We start from the raw sequence: 5,730 nt of genomic DNA, 5'->3' as shown, positions 1-5,730 counted from the left end.
TTTAGTGAAATATTTTCCTATTTTTAGATTCTCAATTTATTTTAGCCAAATAAATAAGAAATTTTCACACCCTATCATTTTTAAGACCAACAAGAAATTTTAAATGAGTACAAACTATCTTTCTTGTCACCTATTCTTATAATTACACGAGGAAGAGAATATACGAGTCTTATCGATTTTTTTATCAAAATTGGTGTAATATTACACAAAAGAATTTTTCTTTTTTAATTTACATATTGGATAAATCGTACTTATAAAAGCACGAATTAAAATGACAAAATAATACTCTCAACTTCAAGCACGATTTATGATCAATTGGAAATTTCACACGCTGCAAAACACACTTTTTGTATTTTTCCATTAGTTTTAATAAGAAACATGTTTAGAAAAATGATTTCAGTTTCTTTTATTTATATATATATATATATATATAATTTTCTTATACTACTACTTTATCTATATAGCTGGTAGGAACAAGTTTATTAATGGGTTGGTGTGAATGGTAGGAGACATATAAAAAGTTGTTGTTACTGGTTTTCGACTTTTAAGATTAAGGCAAATGCTAAAGTTGATAATCATGTTCCTCTATAAGTAATTGACTTAATCATCAACTTAATTAAGACCAAGACATTATTTGAGAGATTGAAATACTTAAATATCTTATAATTCAAATTTAAAAATGCTTTAAAATCTTATAAATTATGAACTTTCCAATGCAAACACAGTGTTAATGCTCAAAAAAATCGCCAAAGTAGAATTGAAAAAGAAAATGCAACAAGTAACTAACTTCACCAATTTCTCCTCCGAATCATATTTTCAAATATTATGGCATTGTTACAAATTCTCAACATTGATCGTAACGTGAAACCATTATATTGATCCACATATTGATTATAAATAAATACATTACCAATATTAAATAATATATTTAAGGGAAAAATATTCTAACATATAATTCAAAATGAAAAAGAAAAAAAAATACAACACTTTTGAAAAATCAGGCTGCTTTGATAAATTAAACATGCTGCGTCTATACGACGTTTTCATTTTGAATATTTAATAAGAAAACAATTCCACTTAATCAACGTAGCAATAACTATAGAATTATAATTTTCAATCTATTGAATTAGTTATCTTTTACCATTATAAAAAAAAAAAAGAATTTATCTCATAGTTCATAGCATTCATTGCAAATTAATTAAGAATGAAGATACTGAAGACATATCTTTTAGGAAAGGATAACCAAAATCTTTTTAAAAGAAATATTTGATATTTAAAAGTGGTAAAGAGAACAGGACTCGGCATTTATATTATCAACCAATCATTAATTTGGCCGAATAGATTGATATTTTATTTTAACCCGACCCATATAAAATCAGGAATTTCAGGTTGCACCCTGAATTTTAATACCAATAAAAAAGCTTCATAAGAATACATACTAATTCTTTTGCCATCCCCTTATAATTACATGAGAAAGAGAATATATAAGTTTTATTGATTTTTTTACCAAATTGATGTAATATAAATTGATTTTATGTAAATAGAGAATTGTTTTAAAAATTAAACATAAAGATAAATCGTACTTGAAAAGGATTACTCTTAAACTCAATTGTGAGGTCAATTTGAAAATTTTTGTATTAAAATCGTGTTTCGGGGCTGTTTTCATATTTTTTTTTTTAATAGGAATTGTATTTAGAAATACCATATGTAGAGATGTCAAAACAAGTAATCTAGTCTGATTCAATTTAATTCATCACGGGTTAATTACTTAGTGAGTCAACTTAATCCGACTTACTTATTAGCGAGTCAAAAAAATTTGAATCCGACTCGGTCCACCACGGGTTGGTGGATTAAATGGATTAGCTTACGGACTCATTTAATTAAAAAAAATACAATTTTTTAATTTTTTTCAATCAAAACTAAATTATAATTATAATTAAAATATAAATAAACTTTAATACAATCCAAATACAAACCAAAATTACATAAATACAAATTATCTATATTGGCTAAAAAAAATAACCTACACTAACTTAAATGTAAAGTCCAACTTAACAAAAACAAATTTGCGTGACTCTTTATTTTTGAGTTGGTGAGTCAACCCTGCTCACCATGGGTTCAACTCGGATGAGCTGGATTCTAGGTTGGTCAAGTCAAAAATCAACTCATTGAAATTTGTAAAAAACTTTCAACCTAACCCGGTTCGAATCTGTGACGGGCCAGATTGACTCGTGGGTTCCAACCCATTTTGATAACTCTACTATTTTGTTTAATATATACTTTTTACATAAAAAAAAGTTTACATATATAAGCATGATTTCAGGTTTTGTATATTATTATAAATTGATTCTTTTGTTTTCTAATAGTAGATTTACAATGAAATCAATGTCACCAAATACTTATACCATTGTGTTTTTGTTGTTATAGTGATTTAAGCAGAGATCATGGTCAACTGAACTCTGATATCACGGATGAATTTATTTTATATAGGATTCATTAGATTATTATATAAATGTTATATAATGAGTCTTAGATAATAAATTTATAAATCTTTTCTTTTATATAATGTTTAATTGTGTTATCTTTATCCGATGAAAAATTTAGATTCATTTAGATTATTCCTAACACCAACCAGGCTCCACTCATTTCTGACAAGTCGATAAGAAATCTAGTTAATTCCTTTTGCCACTCTTATAATATAAACATCACATCAATCATTAATATAAATATTAAAAATATAAATTTAATTAGAAAATATGAAGAATTTAAATATCTAAAAAAATAAAAATAAATTAAAAAATTTAATAAAAACTTATATAATTCAAATTTGGAGTAACTTTTAACTTAATTAGCACCGATTATATATGGCAAATAACTTGATGAGATCAACGTGAAGCATGTGAGAAACTTTTCAAATAGAAAGATCTAGTGGGTGAACATAAAATCACAATCCAAAGTAAACTCAACCACAGAAAACTTCATGAAATTACGTGTAAAACATGGCAGTGCCAAAGCTGAATATAGTTCTCCAAACGAGGGTCAATTTCACAAACTCTGGTAGAAGAATTTCTTGAAAAGCTCCAAATGTGGTTCTTGGAAGTGCATGGACACAATAATGGATCCATCACCATCTGGACCTAGCAGAATCATTGCCCTATCATGTGCACAGACATACGCCAACCCAAAAAACACAGGCTTTCCCCATCCAAAATCTGCTTCATACATTGGCATGCTCATCCAGCTTATGATATGAAGGTTTGGATTCCCTGCAAAAGGGAAACTATTACGCTCTCCTTGTCCCGAGAAGAAACCCCTTATACCATCCAATTGCTCCTCTCCTAACACAATCTCCATTTGTGACCTTATGTACTCATTTCTAAGCTTTTCAGTTGCTTCTCTTATCTTTTGTGCAGCATAGCTCAATGGCTTTGACACTATTTCTCCCACATAGCATTCGGGTGACACTGTTTCAGCCAAAGCATTTCCAAAGTAATTCCTAGGGAGAGGAGGAACTAGTCTGCTGCGGACATCACCATTGAACCGAACCACCGTTGGTTGCTTTTCATCAAGTTCACGAGCCTTACATGCACATCTCCATACATGGCCTGCAATAGCTTCAAATCTGCTATATGCTCTAACCCCGTCTTCCAAGGGTTCTTCATTCGCCTCCATCTTCAGCTTCTGCACCTGTTCTGGCGTTAGTTTCAGTAACACACCACTTGTCTTCTTGCTTTGCTCAACATTGATGTCAGAGCTTCCTAGTTTTAGCGGTAGAGGCTTCAACTCGGGGTGATCAAAGCCTGGTGATGTTGATGAGTGTTGGAATTTGAGTATTGTTCTATCAAGGTAGGGCAATTCATGTGGCTCAAGTGTCTCTCCACGAGCCACTTTTGCCCATGAATTGATGAACCGAGTGCCAGCAAGCCCGTCACCCAGAGGGTGACAGAAAGCCACTCCAATGACAAAGCCTTCATCACCATGGAATCTTGTGGATTGCACAAGCAACAAAGGAATTTCCTCTATGGGTTGAGTGTAATCAATCTTTGGAACAAGCTCCCTGACAGAGTCAGAAGGTGAAAAGTCTCCATAATCAGCCAATGATTTTGTGGTTTCAGCTTGAAGCAATGTCACTCCCTTGGCATTGCAATCCACTTCCATTCGACCAGTTTCTCGTAAGGTTAACCTGCCAGCAAGTGGATAGTAGTGCACCAAAATCTCAGCAAGAGAGTTTCTCAACCTCTGAATGGTGTCATCACTGTGTTTGGCTTTGTATACATAGATAGTGGGTGTGTGACCTGAACGCCAGACATGGTCATTGTCTGACAACCACAAATGACCTTTGGGAGTTTCTTTACTTGGAAAGACACTGTAAGAAGCAACAATGGCTACCATCTTTATGCTGTTGCGTGTTATTGGAATTGCATGTAATATACATACTTATATATGAGTGAGAGAGAGAGAGAGAGTTGAATGACACGTTTCTGCAGAAGTTGCCAACAAATAAATGCATGGCTCACATTACTACACGTTTCAAGTCTCTTTAATAACCAAATTTAGGGATTGAAAGAAAATAAATGCAAGGAAAGTAAGTTTTGTAAAGTAATATATCCTAAATGTCTTTTTATTTAAGTAAAGTACATGACTTGACTTGATGATAAGAAAATGAATTAAATTTATAAGATGAATGTATATTTTAAAAATTAAGTTTTTTACTGAAATAAATTGAATTAAAATAATAATAAAAGAAAGTAAGAATTGTTTTAGTTGTAATTTGGTTTGTAAGTGTCAACACCCATTTCGTATGGATAAATAAAATTTAAAAATTTTCCAATAAATAAAAGAAGTGTGAGATAAAAAATTTAAGAAAAAAATAAATAAAAATAAAAATGTAGAACACGAAATTGTATTTGAACGATAAAAATGTCTAAATTAGAATAAATAAATTCTAATGATTAACTCACGTTAATATTCAAAAATGGTATAAATGTAAGGCTCACTATTCTTTATACCCTAATTTTAAAGGGGTGGTCCCAAATCAGTTGGGCCTAAGGCTAGCCCATAAGGAGCCAAAGACCCTAAACTAGCTAACACTCTTATTTCTATCACTTTACAGAAAAACAACCACCCTACTACTCTCAATCTCTCCAGAAGCTCTGCTAGGGTTTGATCCTTAGTTCCCTGCAAGCTACCTCAATCTTGTTTCTTCTCCACGTAAGTTGACCTTTAGTCCATATACTCTTCCCTTAATCTCTATTTTCTGTGAGTCAACAGAGATTTATGAGTTTAACCTTGTTTTTATGTCTGGGTCAGTATTTCCAACTCTTAAATCTGCTCTTGGAGCTGCTGTGTTTGTGGGCTTAGGTGTCAAAGTAGTTTGCTAGCTCTTTCTAGGTAAGGAAAGCTAGGTTTCGAGTTTGGATGTGTTTTGCTTGTTTTTTAGTTCTGTTTCGTACTTATGGTGTGTGTATGATGCTCAGCATGATAGGAATGTATATTCCACATTGTTCTGGGTGAATATGTGTACTGGCCTGCGTGAACACTTGAGGAGATCTGATAATCTTGCCCAAGCGAGTGGAGCTCGCCTAAGCGAGTGTATCAGAAAACCCCTCCTAGGTGTTGCGCGAGCTGTCGCTCAGGCGACGAGCTCTTGTTTTGAGCCAAAGCCCATCTCGCTCAAGCGGGGATGTCTCGCCTAAGCGAGAGAGCGCGACAACCCCATTGTTCCACTTT

At 32.5% G+C, this 5,730-nt stretch overlaps 1 pseudogene; it reads right to left on the bottom strand.

The window, feature by feature from the left end:
* Positions 1–2,900: 2,900 nt before the first annotated feature.
* On the bottom strand, positions 2,901–4,527 carry LOC114187412 (spermidine hydroxycinnamoyl transferase pseudogene; annotated as a pseudogene).
* Between the last annotated feature and the right edge of the window lie 1,203 nt (positions 4,528–5,730).

This window comes from Vigna unguiculata, chromosome 6, assembly GCF_037176805.1.
Source record: "Vigna unguiculata cultivar grain cowpea cultivar isolate G323 ecotype 2 chromosome 6, ASM3717680v1, whole genome shotgun sequence".
Classification (NCBI taxonomy): domain Eukaryota; kingdom Viridiplantae; phylum Streptophyta; class Magnoliopsida; order Fabales; family Fabaceae; genus Vigna; species Vigna unguiculata.
This window is presented reverse-complemented; position numbering and strand designations above follow the sequence as displayed.